At 39.7% G+C, this 18,844-nt stretch overlaps 1 protein-coding gene across 3 annotated transcripts in view; it reads left to right on the plus strand.

Annotated features, from left to right (window-relative positions):
- Positions 1-18,844, plus strand: part of DLG2 (discs, large homolog 2 (Drosophila)) — a 2,340,373-nt gene that overhangs the window by 1,444,229 nt on the left and 877,300 nt on the right. The gene's annotated exons all lie outside the window — the stretch shown is intronic.

An 18,844-nucleotide genomic window follows, 5' to 3' on the forward strand; every position in this document is an offset into this window, starting at 1 on the left:
CCATCTGCCTTTCCCCTTCACCCCCATTGTGGTTCTTTGCCTGTATCTCTTGTGATGTTTCTCTGTTTTATATTATAAGCATTCGAAAGATTTCTCTTGTTTTCATATGACACAGTAAAGTCTTTGCAGAGCAAAACCATGTGTTTCCTTGGGAGGTAAATCTGAAAGGGAGAAGGTATATCTGTACATATAGGGCTTCCCTGGTGGCTCAGTCGGTAAAGAATCCACCTTCAATGCAGGAGACTGGGTTCACTTCCTGGGTCTAGAAGATACAGGAAGATCCCCTGAAGAAGGAAATGGCAATCCACTCTCATATTCTTACCTGGTAAATCCCATGGACAGAAGAGCCTGGTGGGCTACAGGTCGCAAGAGTCAAACATGACTTGGCGACTACACCACTACCATGGCTGATTCATTTTGTGGTCCAGTAGAAGCTAACATGATATTGTAAAGCAACTATACGCCAATAAAAGTTTTTTTAAAAAGAAAACAAAAAACCACATGTGTTTCCTCTGCCTACATATTACCATCCTAAGTACACTGCCTTAAATATGATGTTTACTAAACAATTCTGTATGTACTGATTAATACTTAAAATGTAAGAACTTAGGCAGCAGTGAGATGACAATGAGGAAATAATCCTTCTTGTCTCTAACATCCTTGAAACCTGTCTGTTCTGCCCCACCATCGCTTTCACAGACGCTGCCTCCAGCCCCTGGATGTTGAATTTAAACCATCGTAAGCTTAGGTCAGCTCTAAATAGGGTTTGTTCGGTGATGAGTTTCAGTCCTGGTTCACGGTGTTCCAAGTGTGTTTTGTCCTTTCCGGATTCTAAATACTACTTGACTCATCATTCTCAATCATGTCGGATTTCGTTTTCTATTTTATTCCTCTTAGCCTCGCTCTGCACTTGTGTCTAGTAACACCCCAGTTTTTAGTCTATTTTCTTCCGAAGAATATGAACAAGGCTATTAATGGAATTTCTATTAGTAAAGGAATAAAGATGGCACTTCATCTATAGAGATGTTCAACCTAAAGAGGACCAAAAAAAAAAAAACCAAAACTAGCTGAAGCGACCTGGATAATTGCAACAGCCTGGATCTGAATGAATGTTTACAGATTCCTGGTAAAATGGAATGGAACTGTCACTTTTGTTTTTGAACAAAAGACAAAATCTTGCTATCTTGTTATCTTCCTCTTGCATGCAGTTTGCATTTCTTTGACTGCTGGTCTTGAGATTTCTGTGCATAGGCATCTGGAGTCTATGAAAAATTAACGCCAGGTGCAGGATGCCTGGTCTTTGTTTCAATATTGCTCATTGTAAAATGTTTGTGTTGACTCATCAGAATGGGGTATTAGCACAGATATATCTTATGGTACAATGGAGTAAACCCCATCCTCTGCCACGCCGACTTTCCTCACCTACTCTGTAAACTGCAAAAATAGGGCCCCAAACATTTTTTGTTACAGAATACAAAAGCAGACATTTGTTCAGGGTTAATAATAGCACCCTTCCTCCAAGCAACAACAAAAAATCACACACACATCAAGCACGGAAAACCTTTAATGAACTAATAGTAGAAAAGACTGTACTGCACTCTTTTTTTTTAATTTTTTTATTAAAGGGTAATTGCTTTACAGAATTTATTCTTTTTTGTCAAACCGCATCATGAATCAGCCATAGGTATACATACATCCCCTCCCTTTTGAACCTCCCTCCCATCTCCCTTCCCATCCCACCCCTCTAGGTTGTTACAGAGCCCCCGTTTCAGTTTCCTGAGACATACAGCAAATTCCCGGTGGCAATCTATCTTGCATATGGTAATGTAAGTTTCCATGTTACTCTTTCCAAACATCTCACCCTCTCCTCCCCTCTCCCCGTGTCCATAAGTCTATTCCCTATGTCTGTTTCTCCATTGCTCCCCTGTAAATAAATTCTTCAGTACCATTTTTCTAGATTCTGTATATGTGCATTAGAATACAGTATTTATCTTTCTCTTTCTGACACACTTCACTCTGTATAATAGGTTCTAGGTTCATCCACCTCACTAGAACTGACTCAAACACGTTCCATAATGGCTGAGTAATATTCCATTGTGTATATGTACTGCATCTTTCTCCATTCATCTATTGATGGACATCCAGGTTGCTTCCATGTTCTAGATATTGTAAATAGTGTTGCAATTAACAATGGGATACATGTTTCTTTTTCAATTTTGGTTTCCTCAGGGTATATGCCTAGGAGTGGGATTACTGGGTAATATGGTGTTTTTAGTCCTAGTTTTTTAAGGAATCTCCATACCATCTTCCAGAGTGGCTGTATCAATTTACATTCCCACCAACAGTGCAAGAGCATTCCCTTTCTCTACTCCCTCTCCAGCACTTATTGTTTATAGACTTTTTGATGAGAGCCATTCTGACCCATGTGAGGTGATATCTCATTGTGTTTTGATTTGCGTATGTTGAGCATCTTTTCATGTGCTTGTTAGCCATCTGTATGTCTTTGAAGAAATGTCTTTCAGGTCTTTTTCCAGCTTTTTGATTGGGTTGTTTTTTGGGCATTGACTTGTATGAGCTGCTTGTATATTTTGAAAATTAATCCTTTGCCGGTTGTTTCATTTGCTATTATATCCTTCCATTCTGAGAGTTGTCTTTTCACCTTGCTTATAGTTTCCTTTGCTGTGCAAAAGCTTTTAAGTTTAATCAGGTCCTACTTGTTACTTTTGTTTTTATTCCCATTGCTCTAGGAGGTTTGTCATAGAGGATTTTGCTTTGATTTATGTCATCGAGTGTTCTGCCTATGTTTTTCTCTAAGAGTTGTCTTAAATGTAGGCCTTTAATCCATTTTCAGTTTATCTTTGTATATGGTGTTAGAAAGTGTTCTAATTTCATTCTTTTACACGTAGCTGTCCAGTTTTCCCGGCACCATTTATTGAAGAGGCGGTCTTTGCCCCACTGTATATTCTTGCCTCCTTTGTTAAAAATAAGGTACCCATAGGTGCAAGGGTTTATTTCTGGGCTTTCTGTCTTGTTGCATTGGTCTGTATTTCTGTTTTTGTGCCAGTACCATACTGTCTTGATGACCGTAGCTTTGTAGTATAATATGAAGTCAGGAAGGTTGATTCCTCCAGCTCCATTCTTCTTTCTCAAGACTGCTTTGGCTATTCAGGGTCTTTTATGTTTCCATATGAATTGTGAAATTTTTTGTTCTAATTCTGTGAAAAATGCCATTGGTAATTTGATAGGGATCACATTGAATCTGTAGGTTGCATTTGGCAGTATAGTCATTTTCACAATATTGATTCTTCCTATCCAGGAACATGGAATATCTCTCCATCTGTTTATATCATCTTTTATTTCTTTCATCAGTGTTTTATAATTTTCTGTGTACATTTCTTATGTCTCCTTAGATAAGTTTATTCCTAGATATTTAGTTCTTTTTGTTGCAGTGGTGAATGGGATTGATTCCTTAATTCCTCTGATTTTTCATTGTTGGTATATAGAAATGCAAGTGATTTTTGTGTATTGATTTTGTATCATGCAACTTTGCTAAATTCACTGATTAGCTCTAGTAACTTTCTGATACTATCTTTAGGGTTTTCTATGTACAGTATCATGTCATCTGCAAACAGGGAGAGCTTTACTTCTTTTCTGATTTGGATTCCTTTTATTTCTTTTTCTTCTATGATTGCTGAAGCTAGGACTTCCAGAACTATGTTGAATAATAGTGGTGAAAGTGGACACCCTTGTGTTATTCCTGATCTTGGAATGCTTTCAGTTTTTCAAAATTGAGAATAATGTTTGCTGTAGGCTTATCATATATGACCTTTACTCTGTTGAGGTAGGTTCCTTCTATGCCCACTTTTTGAAGAGTTTTAATCATAAATGGGTGCTGGATTTTGTCAAAGGCTTTTTCTGCATCTATTGAGATGATCATATGTTTTTTATCTTTCAGTTTGTTGATATGGTGTATCACAGTGATTGATTTGCATATATTGAAGAATCCTTGCATTCCTGGAATAAACCCAACTTGATGATGGTGTATGAGCTTTTTGATGTGTTGCTGAATTCTGTTTGCTAAAATTTTGTTGAGGACTTTTGCACCTATGTTCATCAGTGATATTGTCCTTTAGTTTTCATTTTTGTGTTGTCTTTGGTTGGTTGGTTTTGGTATCAGGGTGACGGTGGCCTTGTAGAATGAGTCTGGAAGTGTTCCTTCCTCTGCAATTTTTTGAAAGAGTTTTAGGAGGATAGGCATTAGCTCTTCTCTAAATGTTTGATAGAATTCTCCTGTGAAGCCATCTGGTCCTAGGCTTTTGTTTTTGGGGAGATTTTGATCACAGCTTCAATTTCAATGCTTGTAATTGGATTGTTCATAATTTCTATTTGTTCATAATTTCTATTATTTCTTCCTGGTTCAGATTGAACTTTTCTAAGAATCTGTCCATTTCTTCCAGGTTATCCATTTTATTGCCATATACTTGTTCATAATAGTCTCTTATAATCCTTTGTATGTCTGCATTGTAGAAAAGACTGTACTTTTTTAAGCTTCATTTAGATATTTTTATTTAGCAGGAACATCCTTATAAACAGTAGAGATTGTAGTTTTTATTTTGTATAGAAACCAGAAAATATACGGTACTAATGTTTTTACTATTGCTGCCACCGAAATGACCACTGCACTCTCATTTCTGCCTTATATTTTCCTTATCTTTGTCTGTCTTATTTCAGTTCTCAAAGCAGTGTAAACTAGATTGTTTTTCTCATTACTACTTTGTAAGGTAAGGAAGGCAGATTTTAACATCCCATGTTATTTATAAGGGGCCTCCCCGGGGGTGCTAGTGGTAAAGAACCCACCTGCCACTGCAGGAGGTATAAGAGACATGGGTTCAATTCCTGGGTCGGCAAGATCTCTTGGAGGAGGGCACGGCAACCTACACCAGTATTCTTACCTGGAGAATCCCATGGACAGAGGGGCCTGGCAGGCTGCAGTCCATCGAGTCACACAGAGTCGGGCACGACTGAGTGATTTCACACACACATGCACATCATTTATAAGAAAATTGAAGTGGCCGGGATCAGAAGTGGTTAAATAGTAAAACATAACCTAGTAGGGCCAGACTCTCATTCTAGATCACTTTGGCTCAGATTCAGAGTTTTAGCTACTTAAAAAATCTAGGTCTGAATCCTGGCTCTAACACTTGCTGTCTTGGGAAAATGCTTAACTTCTCTGTATTTCAGTTTCATCCTCTCTAAAATTAGATATTATACCGATATTTTTTAAGTTTGTGATTTAAATGAAATAATGTGAATTAAACCCTTAGTACAATGGCTAAGCAAAGAAAGTGCCCAGTAAGGGTTGCCATTATTAATATTGCAAATATTTAATATTAGCCCAACTGTATCCTTTTACAGTTTGCAGAGGGTTTTTTGTTTGTTTGTTTTTCATAGTTTTTAATCTTTGATCACACTTGGTTCTCAAAGAAGAATGTGAGGTTGACCAAATAATTTTCAATTTCCATTTGTACTTAAAAAGTTTCAGAGAGGTTATTAACTAAGACCATTGTATGAGTGAGAAGAGATGTCTTATTTGTTAGATGACCCAAATCCTAAACCTTTTTTATTACTACTTCGCTAATAAAAATGAGGTTAGTATTAAAGTCAAGAATCATCCAATTCTTATTTATAGTTGGGCGTAGCCTTAGAAATAATTTAGGGAGTTAGGTAACCTGATCGAGTTCTGCAGTGGTGCAGCAGTCCTCGCTAGGCCTCATCTGCTGACACCAAGGGCAGGGCTGGGGGCTGTTCTTCCCATAACATAAAATCATTATGTGAAAATGATTTTTGTCAAGTTAGAATAGGCAAGGAGGGCTCATGAGATGTCAGGCTGCAAACATTATATTCATAAGGAAGTCGTCATCTCCTTTCCAGTTGGTTGGGGAAATCCTTTACAGAACGAACGAAGGTTCCAATGTGTCTGAGTTCACAATTCCAGGGGACAAAGTGGTCTAAAAGAACAGAGGAGAGTCAGCCTTGAAAGCATCATCTCACTCTCCACCTTGTGACAGTCCCCATGTGCCAGAGAACAGCTTCCTCCCTGCCTTCTTTCCCTTCATTCCATTCTTCTCTCTTATGCCTACCTTCTTTCCTCTGGCCCACAGCAACAGGTAATATTCCTTCATCTTCCCTCTGATGCACAAAACGGTGGCATTATCCTAGGCCCAGGAGGAAGTAAATTGGCAAAGAGAACCCTTGCTTTGCAGAATAACTGAGGGTAAGAAAGCCATTGGGAAACTGAGAAACCCAAATAACATTGGCAGTGCCACTCTAGGAAGCTGAGACAGCTGTGGGGCTAGGAACTGGCTGGCATTTTGGACCTAGAGATCTGTAGGCTCTTGGCTGTGGGACAAAGAGTTCATTGCCTAGTCAATGACAATATACAAACACATCTGCAGAATATATTCTTTGGCACCAGCAAATGTTGGCAATATTTAGCCAACCTCTATTTTTCTAGTCCCCGTTCACTTCTCCTTCTAATCTATTCTTTCCCCTTGTTTTTCCTCACTGAAAATGATTTCAAACAAGACATTAATTTTGAAGAAAAATGGGTAGAAGTGAGAGTAATAGATGTACAGATGTTTTCAGAATTTAAAATAAGGGAAATTGATCTAAAATGTTGTCTACTCTGTTGCTGTCACAACCCAGCCCAAGTGCCATCATTTAAAAGCAGGTATTGAAACATTTTCCAGACCCAACAGAAACATAAGCACCTTATCTCTTACTAATAGTGAAACAGTAAACCAAACTCATACCTCCTCTTCATCTTTCTGCCTCACATTTTACCCCCTCTCTCAGACACACACATACACAAATATCCTAGATACGAAATATTTTAAGACTTTCTCCATGACTGTTACGTTTAAAACTTTGAGCATATGATCTACTGTCAAATTATGGTTGGTAGGGGGTAAAAGTGAAAACAGACCTTAGATGTTAGGAAACTTTAGTGTTAAGGCTTATAGCACATGGAGAAAGGCAAGAATGGAAGAAAGAGCTTGGTGATAATTTCTGTTTCACTTCAAATCTTTTTGCCTCTTTAATATGGCAGAGAATTCTTTGCCACTAATTGCATGGTCTTGAGGCCAGAAAATTAACTGCTTCATTAAAAAAAAATAATTCAGGCTCTAAACATGATCATACAAAATATAGATTATGAAAATAATGATAAATAGCTTTTTGAGGTGCCTCGTTTAAGACATACAAAACCTCATCCTTTATCCAGTTAATTAGAAGCTACTTATATTAATGGTCTTTTCCCGATTCGACTTTTGTCTTATTTGTCATGCCTTTCCTAATGCCATGTCTTCTGACTTCCTGTATCTGAATGATAAAAGCAGAGGTCGTCATTATCCAGAAGGGTGACCTGTGTAGCATCCTGCCTTCTTTCCAGGATTTCCCAGCAGGTCAAAATGTATGATGAGTGAAATCAGATCCTTGATGAGACAGACCCTTAGAGGTTATCCATTTCACTCTTTACTCCTCAAATGTAAAAATAAATTGGGAGGCTCACTGTATTGCCTTTTCATCCTGAGTTACAGACTTTGCTGGGTCTAAAACTGAGATCTCCTAATTCCCCATCATCCATCTTTATGCCAGTGACATAATCCCCTGGCTGGATTGTGGTTATTTCCAGGGAGATTTTCTTTTTTTTGTTTTTAACTTTTTATTTTGTATTGGGATATAGCCCATTAACAATGTTGTGATGGTTTCAAGTGGACAGAGAAGGGACTCAGCCATACATATACATGTATCCCTTCTCCCCCAAAATCCCCTCCTATCCAGGCTGCTACATAACATTGAGGAGACTTCCATGTGTAATATAATAGGTCTTTGTTGGCTATCCATTTTAAATATAGCAGTGTGTGCATATCTATGATTTTTGAGAGTCATGCAGGACCTACCTAAGATGTCAGGTTGACTCCATTATAAATAACTAAAAATATTTTAATATTAAAACATAGATGGATATGCAGTAAAAGATATTAAAAGCTACATGAATTTTTAAAAAGATAAAACATGAGACTTCAAATAAATGCCCAGTTTGAGATGGTTTTTTTGGGCTATATCTTCACACTTATCTGAAAAATTCAAGAAATTCTTAGGATGCCATTTTACTTTTTTCACAATGTTTTGAGTCCTTAGCTTTTTCACCAGATTCCATGCTTCCTCCCACTTCTCCAACTTCTGGAATGCACAGCGAGGTAGTAAATTAGAGCAGGGAACATTCCCTTGCTCCAACAGACTCGGAGTCAAAAAGAGTGAGTCTTGGCTCCACTAATTTTTAAGTCTTGTGACCTTGGGCCATTTCGTTACAGGTTCATGCCTCACTTCCCCTATCTGCATAATAAGCATAATTATAGCGTGCAACTCAGAGGCTTGTAATGAGAAGTAGCAAAGAATGAGTGTAAAGGACCAGCATATGGTAGGCATGGAAGGATCTTTCCGTTTATAACTTTCCTTAATTTACATGCCATGGTTCAGAATAGCATGGTCTGCAGTGCATGGCAGCTCCGGACGCCGCCGTCAACAGCACCGGCGGTGTGGCAGAGCAGCTTGCCGCCAGAGGACAGCGTGCGGTTACTCCTTTCTACCCATTGCACTTTCGTCTCATAGGTTTCTCATGAATCTTTTATTTTTTTCTTTTAATTGGGTTATGGTTGCTTTACAATGTTGTATTGGTTTCTACCATATAACAAAGTGAATCGGCTTTATGTATACATACACCCTGTCCCTCTTGAACCTCCCCCACCCCTCTCCACCCCAGGCCTCCAGGTCACCAGGGAGCACTGGGCTGAGCTTCCTGTGCTAAACTGCAGGTTCCCACTAGCTATCTGTTTTATACATGGTAATGTGTGTATGTCCCTCCCATCCCTCCCAACCTACCCCCCATGTTCACACATCTGTTCTCGACATCTGAGTCTCTGTTCCTGTCCTGCAAATAGTTTCATCTATACCATTTTTCTAGATTCCACATATATGCATAAATATATTTGTTTTTCTCTTTCTGACTTACTTCAGTCTGTATGACAGACTCTAGGTCCATCCATATCTTTACAAATGACCCAGTTCTGTTCCTTTTTTATGGTTGAGTAATATTTCATTATGTGTATATACCACATCTCCTTTATCCCTCCATCTGTTGATGGACATTTAGGTTGCTTATCTCTTGTTGCTGTGGTTCTAGTTCCAAAGGTCTTCTTGCCTGGAAGTTTCCATAGACAGAGGAATCTGGTGGGCTATAGTCCATGGGATCATGAAGAGTTGGACATGACTTAGCACATAGGCCCAAAACCCATTAATGAACATCTTTTGTGTATCTTGTATGCTAAGCACTGTTAGGAGTGTTGGTGGAAGTGAAGACATGAAGCAATGAAGTAGGTGAAGAAATGAAGCTGGTGAAGAAATGAAGTAGGATGAGGGCCCTGCTATCACAGTGGTTATAGCTTCATCAAGAAGATTAAAAGTATCACGCATGAGCCACTTAACCATCAACATGTGTAAGAACAGAAAGAAGCATTCAGTAAGAATGGCAGAACTTGGTGCTTTCACATAACCTCTTTTCTATTATATTTATAGTTTAATGTGAACTGTAGTACAAATGATGAATGTTTTAAAATTTGGGAGGAGCAGGAATGGATAGATTGATACCTGCAGTGGATTGAGGAAGCTATCACAGAGAGCCTGGGACTTTAGATTGTCCTTGCAGGGTGGATGGAGTTTGGTTAGGAAGATAAGAAAGGGGATGGTGGTTGCACAGGATGTGGCGGGGAAGAAAGAAATGTCAACAGTGGCCTTATGGTAGGCATCAACAAGGTGTATGCTTGGAGTAGTTAGAGTTATGCCCCAATGGAGGAAAGGAGACAACAGAAGGGAAATAAACAGAAAGCACTGATAGGTCACCCACTGTGGGCAGGGCCCTGATCCAGATACTACAGAAGAAGTGGTGTTGGGCCAGGTATTTGACAGCTTGCTCAGGATTCTGAAACCTGAAACTGGAAAAATACAACTGCACTGGGAGGATTATAGCTCTTTGATGGCTTCACAAAATGGAGCAGATGGTATCCACATAGCACTTTTCAGGAATAACACCGTGCGAGTGAAACAGTGAAATAGGCAGGTATTGTGATTGTGGCTTGGGGCACATTGACCAACCCACATCTGAGATTTGAGCTAATGACTCCATTTTTTGGTGCACTCTTCAGAGGGCATTTGCACACACAAGTGAAGCAGTTAGATTTGTAAATGCTCACAAGTGCATCAGTGGGATTTATGGCACCATGAAGGAATAATGGGGTACAGCAATGGGGTTTAGACTCAGAGGACCTAGGTTTGAATGTCAGCCTTTCTCCAGATGTCTGACTTTTGGAAATTCACTCAAGCACTCTGAGGTTCAGTTTACTTACCTGTAGAATTCTTCCAGTTCCTCTCGGGCTCTGTGAAGAGTAGAGAAAAAGCACAGATAGAAATCTTACCGTATTCCTGGCACACAGTGGGCATTGGTCAATGAAGGGTAGTGCCCTTTCCTCTGCCTGTGGGAATGAAATGATCTAATGTGCGTGGACACACTTGTTAAATTATGAAACATGATATAGGTAGCCAATCTAATATAATATCTAGTTCAGTTTGAGTGATGATCTACAGACCTAATTTTAGTGAGTCATTTATTTTAGCTTTTTATGCTAAGTTCAAAGAGGTATGTGGACAGAGTGTAGGATGGAGGTTTGAAGAGTCTTCATAACTAACAGGGCAAACAATTTTTATCTGTTGTGTCAAGTTAGATGGATTCTAGAAAAAACTTATAAAGGAAGGAAAACTCTTTCATTCTGGGTCTTTACTTTCTGTGCCTCATTCTCCAGGCTGGCCCATCTTTTTTGTACTTGGGTTAAAGAGGTGCCCCATGCAGCCTAACTAAGACCCTTAGGATATCATTCATTTTTTGCAAAAGATTATACTACCTTGCATTTTTAAGGAGGATCAAGCAGACATGTTATCACTTTAATCCAAAGGGAAGAAACATTTACAGTGTGTTTTTCAAAGATCAGTGAAAGAATTTGTGTTGACTAAAACAGACTTCTGAACACTTACCAGTTTTTAATAGGAAACAGAAGCAAGTGTTTTATAGTGAAGTGTTACCCACTTTGGAACCAGACGGATAGGTTTGACTTTTGACCCTGCTGTTACTGTCCTGATGACCTTGGACAAATTACTTAACATCTATGTGCCTCAGTTTTCTGTAAAACGAGGATATTATTATTTTTATTATTTAAGAGAGTTTGGGCAAGCAGAGTTGAATCAAGTTCAAGCCAAACATCTATCTGACACTTTATTCTTATTTTCTGAGCCCGTCTGGTGATAAGCTAGGGGGATAACCATCCCTGCATTTTATTAAGTGCTAGGGAGAAGAACCAGGGTCTTAGCTTGCTCCGAAGTCGCTCTCTTGAGACATCCTGCCATGGACGTTAACCTGCAGTTATGCCCTGGCTAGCTAAGCCCTGGGCCCTTACATTGCTCACTCACCCACTCACCTGTTCCTGCCTCAGTGTTCTCACCTTTGAGGGGAGTTGTCCTATGTCACTGCAGGGTAAGGACAAATGAGGTGACAGGCCAGAGCCTCTTGGTGTTACTGTTGGTAATGACTCTTCCAGAGAGGCAATGTGAAAAGGAAGAGAAAATCCAGAAAAGCAAAAAACAACCACAGTAATAAATAACATAACCTTACAGCTGTGGAGCACATCTCTTTCACTTCATATGCGTTATTCCCTTAGCTAACTCCTTAGGAAATAGGTTAGCTGGAAAATAGCATTGTCCCATTTTTAAGTGGGGTTTTGAAAGTGATATAGGGACCTAGAAACCCTCAGAGAATTGGGGAATTGAATCTGAGTCAGTATGGGGAGAAATTTCTCTTCAGACTGGGAAAGAGAAACTAGCCATTTTCAGGGCAGAAAATAACTGCATTTTTTTTCAAGTCTTACCTGGAAAACTCAGGAGAAGGAATCAGGAGGTTCTGGGGTTGGAAAGGCCTGGATTGGACACCCAGATATGGGGCTTCCCTGGTAGCTTAGCTGGTAAAGAATCCACCTGCAATGCAGGAGATCCCAGTTCATTTCCTGGGTCGGGAAGATTTGCTGGAGAAGGGATAGGCTACCCACTCCAGTATTCTTGGGCTTCCCTGGTGGCTCAGCTGGTAAAGAATCCGCCTGCAATGTGGGAAACCTGGGTTCGATCCCTGGGTTGGGAAGATTCCCTGGAGAAGGGAAGGGCTACCCACTCCAGTATTCTAGCCTGGAGAATGCCATGGACTGGATAGTCCATGGTGTCGCAGAGTTGGACACGACTGAGCAACTTTCACACTGTGATACCTCTTAGAATTTCTGACCTCAGGCAAGTGGTTTAGCCACTTTGAGCCTTATTATTATTATTATTATTAATGAGAATGATAAGGTTTTCCTTAGGATATCTTGAGAAGTAAATACACTGATGTATCTTAAGTGTTTATCACAACCGCTGGAACATATTGTCTTCAATAAGTGCTTAATATTTTCTTATTGTTATTCTTGTTGCTGTTGTTATCCTATCTTCTGTTTTGATACTGAACAATTATGAGCTCTGGGGCATGCCACTTCCTTTCTCTGTTTCCATTTCATATTTGTAAAATGAAGGGTAGAATGAAGCTGAGGCCCTAAGAATCAAAGTTTTATGTTTCTACAGTGGATTTGTTCTTCCTGTTTTGTTTTTCCTCTCTCATGTAACCATCAATATGTCTTCAATCAGTTGTTTAGCGGTGATTTTCTTCGGAACTTAAAAAAATCCTGATTCAGTCAGCCTGAGTGTGCCTACGCTTAGCCTTCTACTGAGGCATCTACAGGCTTGTTCATACAATGCACTAGGGCTCACTGACTGGGCTGGAGCGAGGAGGGCAGGGTTCTGGAACCATCCCAGATCAAGGTGAATGTCTAATTTGGCTTTCATCTAGCCTCTGAGTTGTTGGTGAGTAGTCATCATTAGAATCCAAAGAGTTCTGGTAAAGTTTGTTCCCATTCTGAACGGTAGTAGAGCATGATTCGGAGAAGGCAATGGCACCCCACTCCAGTACTCTTGCCTGGAAAATCCCGTGGACGGAGGAGCCTGGTGGGCTGCAGTCCATGGGGTTGCGAAGAGTCGGACACGACTGAGCGACTTCACTCTCATTTTTCACTTTCATGCATCAGAGAAGGAAATGGCAACCCACTCCGATATTCTTGCCTGGAGAATCCCAGGGACGGCAGAGCCCAGTGGGCTGCCATCTATGGGGTCGCACAGAGTCAGACACGACTGGAGCGACTTAGCAGCAGCAGCTGCAGAGCATGATTGTCAAGAGCATGGATTCTGGGTGGGGGGGGAGGGTTAAAACACACACACAGACACACACACACACACACACACACACACTACTATATATAAAATAGATAAAAAGCAAGTACCTACTGTACAGTACAGGGAGCGATATTCAGTATTTTGTGATAACCTATAATGGCAAAGAATATTGCACATATGTATGTAGATATGCATAATTGAATCACCTTCCGTACACCTGAAACTAACATAACATTGTAAATTAACTGCACTTCAGTTTTTTAATGGTTAAAAAATAAAATTATATAGCTTAGAAAAAAAGAGCAGAAACTCTGAGCCAGACTGTCAGGTTATTTGGGTTTGAAGATGGATTTATTTATGGCTTTGGGAAAGTTACCTAACCTGTATTTTCTCACCTGTAAATGGAGAACAAGAGTGTCTCATTGGGTTATTTGATGATTAAGTAATTAATTAATATAAATAAGTGTAGTAAAGTGCTTGCCTGTAGTATTGTCCATCCCAGTGTTACTGTATCAGGTAACTGGTTGTAATGGGGTTTCTTCCTGTTCCTCTATTATGTTGGCCCATTCTGGAAATTTAAAAATGTGATGTGGTTGAGGGTGGGATGGACTCCTGCTTCGGTTTACTGCCTCTAGTTCTCTGCTTTCCTGGAACCCTTTCTTTTCTCTCCTTATTTCCTGCAGTCTGTTGGGGGGAGTTGCACACCCCTAGTTATTGGCAGGGTCCTAATCTTACTTGAAAGACATACCAGGATTTGAAAGATCTACTTGAAAGATTATCGCTACCTCAAGATTCCAGGTAGTGATGATGCTCAACCAAGCAACTGCAGATCTTTCAAGGGAGAAAAGAAAGGATTCCAGGAAAGCAGAGAGCTAGAGGCAGTGAACTGAGGCAGGAGTCCTCCCACCCCCAACCACATCACATTTTCAAATTTCCAAAATGGGCCAACATGATAGAGGATTAGGAAGAAAACCTAATAAAAATAAAATTATCCTGAGTTTGGCTTTTTGCGTACCAATTCAATATTTAATGGCAGACCTCTTATTTCAGGCCTGATGGGGTATGTGGGTAGTAACCCCCATGTTCTATTTCCCTGGTTGGAATCGGGACATGATCTGATTAGGGTTCACCCAGATGGCAGCCCTCTTTATGATTATGAAGCTAAAAGACAATTACTGTGATATCTTGGAGCAGGCCATCTATGCCAGCTAATAGTTACCTTGAGCTTCTGAGATGTCTACTTGTCTTACTGAAGTCATATACACACACAAATGGACTCGTTTTAAAAATTTCAGTGGCTTCCATTTTAGTCTTCATGCGACACTGTAGATAGAGCCTGTGTTACTTCTTGCCTCTTCAGGAGCCTTGTTCTTTAAGTCTGGGAAGATAAGCCAAAGATTCTGAGCCCCCAAAACAGCTCATGAGTTATTCTTGCCATATTTTACCTCCTGTTTAATTTGGCCTACTGACAGCCAGCTGCCTTCTGCTTGCATGTTCCAGGTCACTTGAAATCCCTGCACGATTCCTAGCCCTATCAATGTTTTTATTCAGTTCCTAGTGTATTTAGGTCACTTAGCTGTGTGGGTTTCTCTTCGTTTCTAGTTTGCTTCTTAAAAGTTTAGTTATAAGGGCTTCCCTGGTAGTCCAGTGGTTAATACTTTTATCTTCCTATGCAGGGGATATGGGTTCAATCCCTCGTCAGGGAACTAAGATCTCATATGCCTTGTGGCCAGAAGGAAAAAAATATATATATATATTGTAACAAATTCAATAAAAGACATTAAAAAATGGTCCACATTAAAAAACAAACAAATAAAAACTTAAAAAATAGTTTAGGTATAGGCCTGGATTCAGTCTTCTGACCTTCCCACTGGTTAGCCTGTGCTTGTCAGCAATAAGCCTCACAGACTGTGTTATTTGACTGACCAGCTTCTCTACCACCCCTGCCAGTACCTTGCTTGAAGAGGCTTCCTCTGGTTTGGTGACCACCTGCCCATTTATGTCAAGGTATTTCACACTCTGGCACTTAACAAATATAGCATCAGTTGGAATTAATGAACCCCTTTGAAAATGTGCATTCCTAATGTAAGACTCTTTATTAGTTACATTATCTTGGTGGCAAACAATAGAAGTTTAGTTTTTCATTTACTATCATGAGAAAAGCTAATGATGTACTATTTGACTATCCCATGGGATTCAAGGACAGGAAGGTGGCAGGAATTTATGAATAACTTGATCTATTAATTTGGATTATATCAGTATTTTCTCTGCTTGCTTCTGTCTTCCCTCTGATTAGCTTTATTCTTCCCTCTTCCTGTAAACTGGCTTTTTCCTTCACTTTCATGCACTGGAGAAGGAAATGGCAACCCCCTCCAGTGTTCTTGCCTGGAGAATCCCAGGGACGGGGGAGCCTGGTGGGCTGCCGTTTATGGGGTCGCACAGAGCCGGACACGACTGAAGTGACTTAGCAGCAGCAGCAGCAGAGAATGTAATATAAAAGGCAAGCCCTTCTTGTCTTATAGTTTGGGTCGCCCAAGTGAGATTCATTTTCGTAAGCCTTTATGTTTACATTCAGACAAACCTTTAAGCTTCTGATTTAAAGGTCTTCTTTTATCATATGTGATACTGATAACTCTCTCCAGTTAATGGAAATCAGCAACTTGAAGGGAAATGCTGAAATCTGCTAAATCATCCATTTGATTTAGGGGTTTCACTAAAGAGGACATGCAGTATGGAGAGAGAAGGTGTGTATGGCAAGGCAGTGTGGAGATGATGCTTAGTACTTTAGCTATCAAAGTACCTGGGGACCTGGTTTTCACATGCAGAAACCAAACTAGGCACAGACTCACATGGTCTCGAAGGTGAGAAAAGAAACAGGCAGCAGGACAAGCCAACGCAACATCTGGTGAGAGAAGCATATTTGTGGACCATACCTAGAATTCTCCTGGACTCTGTTCTGCTCCCACCTGGGGCACTCATTCTCTGCTACTGTGTGCCATTGAGCACCCAGCAGACTATAAGAAGCTTCTGAGAAAATGGTCTGGGGAGGGCTCTGAGGGTTCTGTAGCAGAGCAGTGGGATTTTCAGAAAGCCTCATGTAGCAGCTCAGTGGGGGTATTGTGCTATTCAGAACAGCCCACCCTGGCGTCTCCTTGGCACTCACATCAGGGAGTTGCCAGTGTCAGATGTACGCGATGTATGTGTGTGCTCACACAACCCACAAACATTTGTTCATGCATTTTTAGTGACTGTCATAGATGTAGGAATTAACTGCACTTCTAGATCTTTTTAGCACCAAGAAGGAACAATGAGCTTTTCACATTATACAGATTGTACTTCAGGGTTCACAGACTTTACATCCTGCATTTATGAACTAATTATTATTTCAAAAAACTGGATAATTGAGTGTTAATGACTGGTTAAAAAAAGAAGATGATAGTAGATATTAGAAAGTCATCACAGTTTTGTTGGTAACATAAGATTATCTCAGAAATGCTTTCCAAATCTCACAAAGAGATATTTCCTATGTACTATACTTTATAGCTTCACTTAGTCAATATTTCCTAAGTATTTACTGAGCTCTTTCTGTGTACCCAGGTGCTGTGAAAAATTCTAGGAAAATAAATAATCCTTGTGGTTGCAAGTGTCTAACTGGAAAGACCAAATTTACATACATGAAATGGAAAATAGCAACAGAAACATGCAAAAGTGATAAATGGCGCTGTATAGGGAATGGATCTATGTGTAAGATTTATTTTCAGACCACATGAATGCAATTTATAAGAGGGTAAAATGAGTTGAAAGTCCCAAATCAAACCAAAGCATATTTTTTGATCAAAGTATAGTAGATAACAAGGAGAAATACAAGTACTGCGTATGATACTCAGAATGTTTTCAGTAGTCTAGTCAAGGAGACAAGATGCAAATCTTTTGGGAGTCCCAGGAGCCAATTAGAAAGCATAGAAGAAATATCAAAACAAAAAACCAGAAACCATCAAGGAATTACCAGGTGGCTTTCAACATCTGCTATGCAAGACCCTGCAGCCTTTCCTACCTTCAAGGCAGTCTTTAATTTGCCTGGGTCTTACTGGCTGGTCTAGTTAGAGACCTCAAATAACTGTAGAACTCCAGTGGTAGAGACCCCTAGGTAATGGACTCATAGAACAGCCTAGTGTGCAAAAATGGATTTTGAGGTCAGAAAGGCTGCTGTGAAAGCTCAGCTCTCATTTTCTCTGAACCTCGGTTTTCTCATCTGTATCATAGGGATATTAACAATAATGCCTCATCAGTATGGTTTTCTGGAGATTATATGAGGATATATATGCATATTATTATAAATGGACAAGTAATATGTATTTAATAAATGGTGATTTTCACGACCTAATTAGTTCTCTTTAGTGCACCTGTGCCACTAGCATAGCACTGAGATTACAGGGGCAGAAACAATGCACAAACCATCCAGGAACATTATATCCTTATGACAGTCCATTTTTAAGGGCATTAGCTAGTAACAATATGTAATATTGATTGTGAAATTTACATTTACAAAGCCCATTCAAATATATCACCTCATTTATTCTTCAGACAACCTTTTTAGAAAGTGATTATTTTTATTTCCATTCTACAGAGGAGGAAAATGAGGCAAAGAGAGTTAGTGGGCTTGCCCCCAGATCAGATGACCAAGAAGTTGCTGAGCCCCCAAATAATATAATCAGGAAGTTGTTAAAACAAACCCAAGCCCAGGTCTTCTGACTCCAAACCTCATGTTCATCTCCCTATGCTACAGACTTCTTAACAGTTTTGGGGTAGGTTCCAGTGGAGACTTTCTCCAAAGCCTATGTTTATCCACAAAGTACTTGTTTTTAGGAGTTAACAAATAAACCACGAATATTCAGTTGACCCACTGTGTAGACATGTGAAGCAGGGTCATGTTTTCAACGACCAATGATTTTAGTTAAAACTTGGAACTCTGTTCTATAAAATCTGCCGGATTGCATTTGTTTTGTCTTTCGATTAGGATCCCATAGGCATAGATTGACATTAGAAAGCTGTTAACTCTTGTTAACTCCAGAGGGCACAGTTAATGAAATGTCCCCAAAGTTGAGCACTTGGGCAAACTACCGTGTCGTCTAGGACAGCTCCCGATTAATCATGGTGAGGCCATTTCCTCTATCTAAATGAAATCTGCAATTTGGGAAGATTAAAGATCCTTTGGGGGATGAAGGAAAAGTTGCTGTGAAAAGTCTAGAAACTAGAAAATAGATCTGCTCAATATTCATGAAGTCAGATTGGCCAATGCAAATAGATTGCAATCTCTTATTTTCTAATGACTTGGCTTCTGGCACTCCTACATCAGTTTTATACAGATTCCTACTCATCTTTAAAAGGAATGGCTGCATTTTGTAGTTTTTTTTTTTTTTTTTTTTTTAAA

Source organism: Bison bison, unplaced genomic scaffold, assembly GCF_000754665.1.
Source record: "Bison bison bison isolate TAMUID 2011002044 unplaced genomic scaffold, Bison_UMD1.0 scf7180017864324, whole genome shotgun sequence".
Taxonomy (NCBI): Eukaryota; Metazoa; Chordata; class Mammalia; order Artiodactyla; family Bovidae; genus Bison; species Bison bison.